Source organism: Triticum urartu, chromosome 2 (assembly GCF_003073215.2).
Source record: "Triticum urartu cultivar G1812 chromosome 2, Tu2.1, whole genome shotgun sequence".
NCBI lineage: Eukaryota > Viridiplantae > Streptophyta > Magnoliopsida > Poales > Poaceae > Triticum > Triticum urartu.
Window position 1 is genome coordinate 478,966,781 of NC_053023.1, and position 13,126 is coordinate 478,979,906.

The window sequence follows — 13,126 nt, forward strand, 5'->3', positions numbered from 1 at the left end:
GATTGGTGCTAGTAGGTTGCTAGTAGTGTTAATTACACCTTGTAGTTGATACTAGTTGGTTTAATTGGTGGAAGATCATATGTTCAGATCCTATATGGACATTAATACCCCTCTGATTATGAACATGTTTATGCTTTGTGAGTAGTTACTTTTGTTCCTGAGGACATGTGAGAAGTCTTGCTATTAGTAGTCATGTGAATTTGGTCTTCGTTCGATATTTTGATGAGATGTATGTTGTCATCCCTCTAGTGGTGTCATGTGAACGTCGACTACATGACACTTCACCATTTTTTGGGCCTAGAGGAAGGCATTGGGGAGTAATAAGTAGATGATGGGTTGCTAGAGTGACAGAAGCTTAAACCCTAGTTTATGCGTTGCTTCGTAAGGGGCTGATTTGGATCCATATGTTTCATGCTAAGGTTAGGTTTACCTTAATACTTTTGTTGTAGTTGCGGATGCTTGCAATAGACGTTAATCATAAGTGGGATGCTTGTCCAAGTAAGGACAGTACCCAAGCACCGGTTCACCCACATATCAGATTATCAAAGTACCAAACGCGAATCATATGAGCGTGATGAAAACTAGCTTGACGATATTCCCATGTGTCCTCAGGAGCGCTTTTCTCTATATAAGAGTTTGTCCAGGCTTGTCCTTTGCTACAAAAAGGATTGGGCCACCTTGCTGCACTTTATTTACTTTTGTTACTTGTTGCTCATTACAAATTATCCTATCACAAAACTATCTGTTACCACTTATTTCAGTACTTGCAGAGAATACCTTGCTGGAAACCGCTTATCATTTCCTTCTGCTCCTCGTTGGGTTTGACACTCTTTGTCGGTGTCAAAATCGGCGGATCTTGGGTGGGGGTCCCGAACTGTGCGTCTAGGATCGATGGTATCAGGAGGCAGGGGACACGATGTTTATCCAGGTTTGGGCCCTCTTGATGCAGGTAATACCCTACGTCCTGCTTGATTGATAATGATGATATGAGTATTACAAGAGTTGATCTACCACGAGATCATAGAGGCTAAAACCATAGAAGCTAGCATATGGTATGATTGTTGTATATGATCTATCGACTAGCCTGGCCTCGGTTTATATAATGCACCAGAGGCCTAGGATAACAAGAGTCCTAGCCGAATACGCCGGTGGGGAGGAGTCCTTGTGTTGATCACCAAGTCTTGTGGAATCTTCCATGTATGCGGCAGTTGTCCGAACTGGCCCATGAGTATACGGCCATGGGGGTCCTCGGCCCAATCTAACAGATCGGGAGACGACGTGGTGAGTACCCCCTAGTCCAGGACACTGTCAGTAGCCCCCTAAACCGGTCTTCAAGTTAGGGACGCTCCTCGATTCTTTCGAACTATTCTTCATCTTCGGTTGTCGGTCTTGAAAACTGGTTCAACAAATCTTCTCATCTTCGATCTTGAGGATCGCTGAAATGCATTCGACGAATTTACACGTAGGGTATCCGAGCAGCCCCTTTAAGTCTCCGGCCTTTATCAATGCCTTGTTATTTTTATGCCACACCTCAGGTTTGAAGTTGTTCCCGGGAGGCAGTGTCCTCTTGCGTCCGAGCTCTAACGCCAGACTGCATTCGAGGTATCTTTTGTAGCCGATCACCAATGTCGGACTTCTTCCGATCTCCAACGCCGAAATGTATCCGAGCTCCAACGCCGGAATGTGTCCAAGCTCCAACGCCGGACTTTACCCAAGATGTCATAGATCATCTTGGTCCAAAAAAGTTGAAGGAGTTTAGCCGAGCTTAATGCTGGAAATGCCCTCTATGGATCCAGCCACTAGAGCCCGAGCTTTATGCCGGACTGCTTCCGAGGTGGTGCACCACCCCGACTGTGGGCCATTTTTTTGTCAATATTTTTGATTGGTGCAATTTATTCTCTGCCGAGATATATAGCCAGTAGCCCTCAAGGTGTGTATCGGTCTAAAACCCGAGATGCACCTGAAGGATGATGTAAGACCGCTGATCCCAGTAGCCGCTGAGACTCAGGTTGATTTGCAAAATCTGCCTGAGGATCAAGTCCTAGCTCGGCAGAATACTTTGGGACACAAAAAGCGGCGTGCTCAGTCCTCGAGACTCAGGTTGGGTGCAGCCGACCGACCTGGGGACCAAAATCTCCTCGGAAATTGTATTGCACTTAAAATTTTATGCATTGGACAGGCAATGCAGTAGCCCCCGAGACACTGGTCGGGTGGCAACATCAGATCAGGGGATCGATGTGCCCCTTTAATATTTGTAAATAATAAGCCCGAAGCCCAGTAGCCCCCGAGCCTTAGTACGGGCACGGGTGGCCAAATTAAGGATCGATATCCATAGTAAAATCACAAATTATGTGTAATGGCTCTATGTATCCAAGTACTTTACATCATTAATGCTCGGATCCGCATTGTACAAAACTTTGTTGACCGACCATCGGCTTCAACCTCCTCGGCCAGTAGCCGAGGAGTGTTTGTCCTACTTTATAAAGCCTTTATGAGGGCAAAGATTTACGACAAACAAGGCAAACTGGCCATACGGTTTTATAAACAAAGGTACGTAGAGAGATATGTTATATTACTGTTTAACATAAGAAATGTCTTCCAAAGAAAATAGTCCCGATAGCGGTTCCTTTCTTTGGGTTGTCATGCTAAGCATGATCATGAAACCTCAGCTCTAATGTAAGAGCAAAATATCGAGGATTTAGTTTGGGAGGCCAGTTAATAGCCCCAGGTAGTGTTCGGCGATAGTCGAGGTCAAGTCGTAAACACTTCGACTAATGTTATGAATGGCCCATCATATAACACAGTCATCAGATCGCTGACCAGTTTACGCTTATTGTGACAGTCAGTTTTTGGCTTTCTCCGCTGAGGTGCTTAACCATGTGATCTGGAAGCACAATCTCAGTGGTTCCCCCTTTGCACACCTAGACGAACAAAGCGGAATGTAGGAGGCAAGCGTAGGAGCCGGGCAACCCAAATATTGACCGAAGACACAATTCGAAACCAATGCATATATAGCAATATCCGAGAATGTTTTTTGCCGAATCTCTAAACGTGTCCGGCGTTGCACTGCAAGACTTGTGCTGAAAACACACAAATAGTTTAAAAGTGCCAAAAGCTTGGAAAACCCAAAAAACGTTAGTAAAAACATGACGTCCGAACAAGATCAAGTGTTCGGTGCCAATCCAAAAATTGTTCTTAGAAAAAAAGAGTTCTTCTGTCGTGCTTTAACATGACACATCCTATCTCAAGACTCCAAGCGGGTCAGCCTACGGCTTCAACCTCCTATCCTGAAGGTGGAGTACTTCTCATTAGGCCAGTTTAGCAAACTAAACTCTAGCGGCTTTGAGAGAGAAATTAGGCTCCCCGGCTAGTGACCACACACTCGTGTCGAAAAAAAGGAGTGATGAATAATAATAGCAATAAAAACTTTGCAACAACTAAGAAGAAGAACACTTATTATAAAATGGCTCATATAAATTTAAGAGCCCCCAAGTGACTTGGGTAAAAGAATTTTATGTATAATGATGGTATGTAATGAAGTACTAATATCATATCTTTGTTCACCCAAACTTTAAACGCGTCTTAACCGACCGTCGGTTTCTCCCTCTTCGGTCAAGGATCGAAAAGTGTTATGTACTCCACCTGTCGAGAATATCGACAGTGTTTCCAATAACCAGGCAACCGGGCCATAAGGCTGTAACAGAAAAAGCGCGCTCAGGGAACTTATGCTATATTACAGACGAAGTGTAAGAAGCATTTTCGAAGAAAATATTACCCCCACCGATACCTTTCTTCAGTGCTCATTATTACTATGAGACTTGTGTAATAGATTTTTTGTACTCACGAGTTTCGTTGTGTGCCGACCATGATTGAAAACAATAAGAGCGCTAGCTTTCGGCTTCACCCAGTCTGAGGTCAGAGCTCGGAGGACCCGGTCGTGACAATCACAGAGGTGCTCCCTTTACTCCCTAGCCGAACAATCGGGAACGTAGGGGTAAACACAGGAGCCAGGCAACCCAGCTTGCAAATCGCTTAGGTCAATATGGTGCATATTGTGGCGTAATACACGAACAAGGAACGAAGCCGTACAAGTATAATCATATGCAAGAGGAAAATCTCCATCAAGGGAGCCCCCCAAGTAAACGGGGTATTTGAATTTGTGTGTCACAAACAAAGTTTTGACAAGGAGATTCTCTACAAGCAACTTTTTTCAAAAAGGTATAATGCTTGGTTGAACCGAACACAAGTTAAAAATTTAAAGTTTTGAGCATGAAGGCAACTTAGCTGGTTAATGTGTTCGGTATTGATGACGCGACCCGAGCTTGATGCGGGGCAAGGTTCCATCCCCCAAGCCGGTCCCAAGGTGGCAGAGCAAAGATCTCGGCACTCCGAAGTGGTGACATAGCATGGTCAATGCGGGCTGACAGAGTGATGCTGAAGTCCCTGGCATGGGGTAATGAAGTGTTGACGAAGCCCCCCATCCAGCCGAGGTAACGTGGTATGTCAGTACGCCGAGTTGACGATACTGCCCAACCCAGATCATTTTCCTGTGCAGAAAAAATAGTGCAAACCGGAGATAATAGTAATAATAATAATTAAAAAAACGTTGCATAATAAATAATTTATGCAAAGTGAGTAATAAAAGAAATATGGCCTGGAGCCGAAGTCAATGTCGATGCAGGGCATCGGCGTGATGCGGTAAAGGCGTGGCAAAGCCTGAATTCACAGGTCGGTCCGAGTTCCGGATGTGGCGTTCGCTGGACCATGTACGGAAACTGACCGAACCACCATGCGACCGTCGTTAGTGCGGCCATCATTTGATAGACCTATGTACATATGATGAACAAACCAGAGTAATAATTCCTTGGGAAAAATGAACCCGAACAAGCAAAAAAATACTAGGATTAATAGCACCTGGTTTATTTGTTGTAGCAATCCGAAGAAAGGTGATTCCGAAAATTGGGACTCGATCCGCACACCCATTGCCTGATGGGCGATAAAGCGACGGTATGACGATGCTGGAAAAGGTTGGCTCGCCGAGGCAAAGCCCTCGGTCCAGCTAATGTGACGGAGCTGGTCGGCTAGTGACGCCGAAGTCTCCGGAGTAGGTTGATGAAGAGATGGTGAAGCCCCCGGTCCAGCCGAGATGTCAAAGCCTCGATGTCAGCCGATGAGTCGAAGTAGGTCGGCGTGATGGACACCAGCTTGAAGAAGCTATAGTGCAGCCCTGCCGATGCAGGTCGTGACGTGGTTGGTGCCGGCTTGATGAAGTGACCGTACGACGATGCCGGTATGCCCGCTCCGTGTAATCCATGGGGCGGCGGTGTTGGTGATGATTTATCCTTCGCAATGCTGGACTCTTTTTCGGCTTGCCGAGATGATGATCCAAAGAAGTTGAGCTCGGCTCAACAAAGTGACGACGTGTCTAGCGCAGGTCAGCAGCCTTGCAGCAATATTGCCAGACTGGTTTGACACCAGCATGATGATGAAGATGACCTCAAGGGAGGTTCAAAAATTTACGGGCACGTGTTTAAAAACAACGCACAATACCCTAGAAGAGAATTCCTCTAAAAAGGTTGTCCAATATCACGTTCATAAAGAAATATGAATTCGGGTCGGATCCGTATTCGCGCAGAAAACGGGTCCGAAAATTGGTCCACTCATCGGCAGGTTCCCCGAGTTTGAACCGTCGGATCAAGCTGAAATTTGGAGGGGTGGTATATATGGGAATTCCGCATTAGGTTAATGGTTGGATCTTCCAAAGGACCTCCGAGCTGGGCTCTGGAGACCACGACCTAAACTCGTCCAGATTCCCGTCCAGATTTGACAGGGCTCCGGTATATCGTAGATTGTCGGATATTCCTCCATCGGAACTCGACCAAATTTTTCATGGCTGTTGTAGACGTAATTCCGCACTGTTCCACCAAAGCAATCATCAAACCGACACCCGAGGAGGTGGTGATGGTGAATACAAGTTCGCTGTCCATGAAAACAGCACGGCCGCCCGAGGGCAATGTTGACGTTGAGCCCTCGAGCTCCATGGATGACTCCTCTATGATCATGATAGAGATCGGAGTTGATGTTGAAGAAGGCCCCCGTCCGAACATGACGCGGAGATGGAGCACGGTCCTCGGTCGAGCCAAGGTGACCAGTCGAGCCGGCGACGAAGATGCCGGCGTCGCAGTTGACCCGAAGGCGAGCCATTGATCCTTTTGCCAATCACACAGCGGAACTCTCAATGAAAGCACCAATGTCGGTGTCAAAACCGGCGGATCTCAGGTAGGGGGTCCTGAACTGTGCGTATAGGATCGATGGTATTAGGAGGCAGGGGACACGATGTTTACCCAGGTTCGCGCCCTCTTGATGGAGGTAATACCCTACGTCTTGCTTGATTGATATTGATGATATGAGCATTACAAGAATTGATCTACCACAAGATCATAGAGGATAAAACCTTAGAAGCTAGCCTATGGTATGATTGTTGTATATGATATATCGACTAGCCTGGTCCCGGTTTATATAATGCACCAGAGGCCAAGGAGAACAAGAGTCCTAGCCGAATACGCCGGTGGGGAGGAGTCCTTGTCTTGATCACCAAGTCTTGTGGAATCTTCCATGTATGTGGCAGTTGTCCGAACTGGCCCATGAGTATACGGCCATGGGGGTCCTCGGCCCAATCTAACAGATCGGGAGACGACGTGGTGAGTACCCCCTAGTCTAGGACACCGTCACTCTTACTTATCGAAAGGACTATGATAGATCCCCTATACTTGTGGGTCATCAAGACTCTTTTCTGGCGCCGTTATCGGGGAGTGAAGCGCCTTTGGTAGGTGGAATTTGGTAAGGAAAAATTTATATAGTGTGCTGAAATTTACTGTCACTTGTTACTATGGAAAGTAATCCTCTGAGGGGCTTGTTCGGGGTATCTTCACCCCGACCAGTAGAGCAAAGAGTTGCTCCTCAACCTACTGAACCTACTGAAAATGAAAATGCTTTCTTTGAAATTCCTTTGGGTATGGTAGAAAAACTTCTAGCTAATCCTTTTTTAGGATATGGAACAAAACATCCTGATGAGCATCTAATATATGTGGATGAAGTTTGTGGATTATTTAAGCTTGCAGGTGTACCCGGAGATGTTGTTAAGAAGAAGCTCTTCCTTTATCTTTGAGGGGATATGCATCGACATGGTATAGGCTATGTGAAGATATGGAGTCCTGGAACTACAAACGGTTGAAATTGAGATTTCATCAAAAGTTTTATCCTATGCATCTTGTTCATCGTGATCGCAATTATATATGTAATTTTTGGCCTCGCGAAGGAGAAAGCATTGCTCAAGCTTTGGGGAGGCTTAAATCAATGTTATATTCATTCCCCAATCATGAGCTCTCAAGAAAAATGATTATTCAAAATTTTTATGCTCGGCTTTCTGATAACAATCGCACCATGCTTGATACTTCTTGTGCTGGCTCTTTTATGATGAAGACTGTTGAATTCAAATGGGATTTATTGGAAATAATTAAACACAACTCCGGAGATTGGGACCTCGACAATGATAAGGAGTCAGGTATGACACCTAGTTTTGATTGTGTTAAATCTTTTATGGATACCGATATTTTTCGTAAATTTAGCACTAAATATGGACTTGACTCTGAGATAGTAGCTTCTTTCTATGAATCTTTTGCTGCTTATGTTGATCTCCCCAAGGAGAAGTGGTTTAAATATCATCCTCCCATAGAAGTAAAAGTAGCTGCACCAATTAAAATTGAAGAAAAGACTATTACTTATAATGATTCTATTGTAGCTACTCCTTATGTTGAGAAACCACCTTTCCCTGTTAGGATAAAGGATCATGCTAAAGCTTCAATTGTGGTTCATAAAAGCAATATTAAAACATATATACGTCCTGAGCAAGTTAAAGTTGAACCTAATATTGCTATTGTTAAAGATCTCTTGGCTAATAATATAGATGGGCATGTTATTTATTTCTGTGATGAAACTGCCAGAATTGCTAAACCCCGTGATACAGATAAACCTAGACCTGTGATAGGCATGCCTGTTATTTCTGTTAAAATAGGATATCATTGTTATCATGGCTTATGTGATATGGGTGCTAGTGCTAGTGCAATACCTATTGACTTATACAACGAAATTATGCATGACATTGCACCTATTGAGTTAGAAGATATTGATGTCACAATTAAAGTTGCTAATAGAGATATTTCACCAATGGGAATTGTTAGAGATGTTGAAGTCTTGTGTGGGAAAACTAAATATCCTGATGATTTTCTTATTCTTGGTTCCCCACAAGATAGCTTCTGTCCCATTATATTTGGTAGACCCTTCTTAAATACTGTTAATGCTACCATAGATTGTAAAAGAGATGTTGTTACTGTCGGTTTAGATGATATGACTCATGAATTTAATTTTTCTAAATTTAGTAGACAACATCGTGAAGAAGAATTACCCAGTAAAGATGAAATTAGTGGTCTTGCCTCTATTGTCGTACCTCCTAGTGATCCTTTAGAACAATATTTGCTAGACCATGAAAATGATATGTTTATGAATGAAAGAAGGGAATTAGATGAAGTATTCTTTAAACAGGAACCTATTCTGAAACACAATTTACCTGTTGAAATCCTAGGAGTCCTCCTCCACCCAAGGGTGATCCCGTGTTTGAGCTTAAACCGTTACCGGATACTCTTAAATATGCTTATCTTGATGAGAAAAAGATATACCCTATTATTATTAGTGCTAACCTTTTAGAACATGAAGAAGAGAGATTATTGAAAATTCTGAAGAAGCACCGTGCTACTATTGGGTATACTCTTGATGATCTTAAGGGCATTAGTCCCACTCTATGCCAACATAAAATTAATTTGGAAGAAGATGCTAAACCAGTTCGTGATCATCAATGCCGACTGAATCCTAAAATGAAAGAAGTGGTAAGAAAGGAGATACTAAAGCTCCCTGAGGCAGGTATAATTTACCCCGTTGCTGATAGTCAGTGGGTAAGCCCTGTCCATTGTGTCCCTAAGAAGGGAGGTATTAGTGTTGTTCCTAATGATAAAGATGAATTGATTCCTCAAAGAATTATTACTGGTTATAGGATGGTAATTGATTTCCGCAAATTAAATAAGGCTACTAAAAATGATTATTACCCCTTACCTTTTATCGATCAAATGCTAGAAAGATTATCCAAACATACACATTTTTGCTTTCTAGATGGTTATTCTGGTTTCTCTCGAATACCTATGTCAGCCAAAGATCAATCAAATACTACTTTTACATGCCCTTTTGGTACTTTTTCTTATAGACATATGCCTTTTGGTTTATGTAATGCACCTGCTACCTTTCAAAGATGCATGATGGCTATATTCTCTGACTTTTGTGAAAAGATTTGTGAGGTTTTCATGGATGACTTTTCCTTCTATGGATCTTCTTTTGATGATTGCTTGAGCAACCTTGATCGAGTTTTGCAGAGATGTGAAGAAACTAATCTTGTCCTGAATTGGGAAAAGTGCCACTTTATGGTTAATGAAGGTATTGTCTTGGGGCATAAAGTTTCTGAAAGAGGTATTGAAGTTGATAAAGCCAAGGTTGATGCTATTGAAAAGATGCCATGTCCCAAGGACATCAAAGGTATAAGAAGTTTCCTTGGTCATGCCGAGTTTTATAGGAGGTTCATTAAGGACTTCTCAAAAATTTCTCGGCCCCTGACTAATTTATTACAAAAAGATATACCATTTGTCTTTGATGAAGATTGTGTAGAAGCATTTGAAATACTTAAGAAAGCATTGATATCTGCACCTATTGTTCAGCCACCTGATTGGAATTTACCCTTTGAAATTATGTGTGATGCTAGTGATTATGCTGTAGGTGCTGTTCTAGGACAAAGAGTTGATAAGAAACTAAATGTTATTCAATATGCTAGTAAAACTCCAGACAATGCTCAAAGAAATTATGCTACTACTGAAAAAGAATTCTTAGCAGTTGTATTTGCTTGTGATAAGTTTAGACCCTATATTGTTGATTCTAAAGTAACTATTCACACTGATCATGCTGCTATTAAATATCTTATGGAAAAGAAAGATGCTAAACCTAGACTTATTAGATGGGTTCTCTTGCTTCAAGAATTTGATTTACATATTGTTGATAGAAAAGGAGCTGAGAACCCCGTTGCAGACAACTTGTCTAGGTTAGAAAATGTGCTTGATGACCCACTACCTCTTGATGATAGCTTTCCTGATGAGGAATTAAATGTCATAAATGCTTCTCATACTGCTCCATGGTATGCTGATTATGCTAATTACATTGTTGCTAAGTTTATACCACCTAGTTTCACATACCAGCAAAAGAAAAAGTTCTTTTATGATTTGAGGCATTACTTTTGGGATGACCCACATCTTTATAAAGAAGGAGTAGATGGTGTTATTAGATGTTGTGTACCTGAACATGAACAAGAACAGATCCTACGCAAGTGTCACTCCGAAGCTTATGGAGGGCACCACGCTGGAGATAGAACTGCACATAAGGTACTACAATCTGCTTTTTATTGGCCTACTCTCTTCAAGGATTCCCGTAAGTTTGTCTTATCTTGTGATGAATGTCAAAGAATTGGTAATATTAGTAGACGTCAAGAAATGCGTATGAATTATTAACTTGTTATTGAACCATTTGATGTTTGTGGCTTTGACTATATGGGACCTTTGCCTTCCTCTAATGGTTATACACATATTTTAGTTGTTGTTGATTACGTTACTAAGTGGGTAGAAGCTATTCCAACTAGTAGTGTTGATCATAACACTTCTATTAAAATGCTTAAAGAAGTTATATTTCCAAGGTTTGGAGTCCCTAGATATTTAATGACTGATGGTGGTTCACATTTTATTCATGGTGCTTTCCGTAAAATGCTTGCTACATATGATGTTAATTATAGAATTGCATCTCCTTATCATCCTCAGTCTAGTGGTCAAGTAGAATTGAGTAATAGAGAACTCAAATTAATTTTGCAAAAGACTGTTAATAGGTCTAGAAAGAATTGGTCCAAGAAACTTGATGATGCATTATGGGCCTATAGAACTGCATATAAAAATCCTATGGGTATGTCTCCGTATAAAATGGTCTATGTAAAAGCATGTCACTTACCTCTCGAACTAGAACACAAGGCTTATTGGGCTATTAAAGAACTAAATTATGATTTTAAACTTGTTGGTGACAAGAGGTTATTTGATATTAACTCACTTGATGAATGGAGAACCCAAGCCTACAAAAATGCCAAGTTGTTTAAAGAAAAGGTTAAAAGGTGGCATGATAAAAGAATACAAAAGCGTGAGTTTAATGTAGGTGATTATGTATTGCTATACAACTCTCGTTTAAGATTTTTTGCAGGAAAACTTCTCTCTAAATGGGAAGGTCCCTACGTTATCGAGGAGGTCTATCATTCCGGTGCCATAAAAATCAACAACTTCGCAGGCACAAATCCGAAGGTGGTAAATGGTCAAAGAATCAAACACTATATCTCAGGTAATCCCATAAATGTTGAAAGCAATGTTATTGAGACCATAACCCCGGAGGAGTACATAAAGGACACTTTCCAGAACGTTTCAGACTCCGAAAAGGAATAGGTATGCGGTACGGTAAGTAAACCGACTCCAAAACAGTTTTTATGGCAATATTTCTCTGTTTTGGAATATTTAGAAAAATAGAAAAATAAGAAACAGTTCGGAAAGGACACAAGGGCCCCACGAGGGTGGAGGGCGCGCCCCCTACCTCGTGGGAACCTCGTGTGCTCTCTGGACTCCGTTTTCTTCCAGGACACGTATTTTGGTCGGTAAAAATTCATTATGTAACTTCCCGGGAGTTTTGACTCCCGTATCACGCAAAAATCTCTTGTCTTTGTTTCGAGTTGTTTTTCTGACAGATCTAGATTATCATGACGTCTCCAAGTGCACCGAAGGACAAGTTCTTCGAGAAGGTCATCAACCCTTACCTAGCGGAGGTGCAGCGACACCATCAAACGATTGAGATGCGTGATGGGTTGCTGCACATCCGTGATGCTGAGGGGCCGAAGGGGACCTGAAGCGTGGAGACGAGGCTCGAAGCAATGGAGCAACAAGTTTTCAAGTGTTAGGGGATGGTGGAGCGTGGACTCAACTCCAACTACATGATGATCGCAGAGTTCACCAACAAACACAAGCTGTATGCCGACAACATCGGGGAGACGATCTTCAAGCTTCACGAGAAAATTGAGCACCTCCAAGCTCAAATCTATGACCTGCAAAACAAAAACTGTGAGTATGAATATAGATTCAAAAGGATGAGTTTGGCTGCAGATTTGAGGATCCCGGAGACTCGGTCATCCTTCTATAATGGTGAGCCTATGCCTTGGAAGAAGGACGACAAGCCTACGCCATCAACAACATCACCACCGTCTCCTCCAACAAAGAAGAATTGAGTATCTGGTATGGGCACTCCACTTGGAAACTGCCAAGCTTGGGGGAGTGCCCCGGTATCGTATCACCATCACTTTTATCTTTACCGTTTTTCTTAGTTCGATCCTTTTGGTAATATTTTGATCTAGTAGAATAAAAGTTCTTAGTATGATCTAGATGTGAGTTTTGCTTTATTATCCTTCTATGTAATCGAGTCCGTGATCTATATAATAAAGATTACTATTGAGTCAAGGGCTTGATTATTTTGCCATGATCCTAAGTGAATAAAGGAAAAGAGAAAGAAATAAAAAGAAACAAAGAGATCATGTGACTCTTATGGAGAGTAATGAGCTCACATAGAAAGAGTATGATGAATAAAAGTTATTGAGGTTGACAAACATAGTTTTGGTCATCGTTGCAATTAATAGGAAGTAATAAAGAAAGAGAGGTCTTCACATATAAATATACTATCTTGGACATATTTTATGATTGTGAGCACTCATTAAAATATGACATGCTAAAGAGTTGACACTGGACAAGGAAGACAACATAATGGGTTATGTTTTCTTACATCTGACATAAATTATATTGTGTTGGATCCTCCAACATGTTGAGCTTGCCTTTCTCCCTCATGCTAGCCAAATTCATTGCACCAAGTAGAGATACTACTTGTGCTTCCAAATACCCTTAAACCA